The following is a 251-nucleotide window of genomic DNA, read 5'->3' on the forward strand; positions in this document are numbered from 1 at the left end:
GGGGGGGGGGGGGGGGGAAGAGGCCTCACATACCGAGAGCGCATCTATGAAAGTGCGTGGGGGCGGAAAACGGCCGCACTGCCTGCCCTCTCCCACCCGGCCGCGCGGAGGGGAAATAGCCGTGCAAAAGACGGCGTTTAATGGTTCCTTCCCTGTTTCCCCCCTCTTTCTATCAGGGGCAATGGTGCAGGCCGGAAGCGCGGGAGGCGGGGCCTCGCGCAGCCCTGGCCGGCGCCGCAGCCGCCGCCGGC

The sequence above is a fragment of the Gavialis gangeticus genome, unplaced genomic scaffold (genome assembly GCF_001723915.1).
Source record: "Gavialis gangeticus isolate Ggan-Ray unplaced genomic scaffold, GavGan_comp1, whole genome shotgun sequence".
Classification (NCBI taxonomy): domain Eukaryota; kingdom Metazoa; phylum Chordata; order Crocodylia; family Gavialidae; genus Gavialis; species Gavialis gangeticus.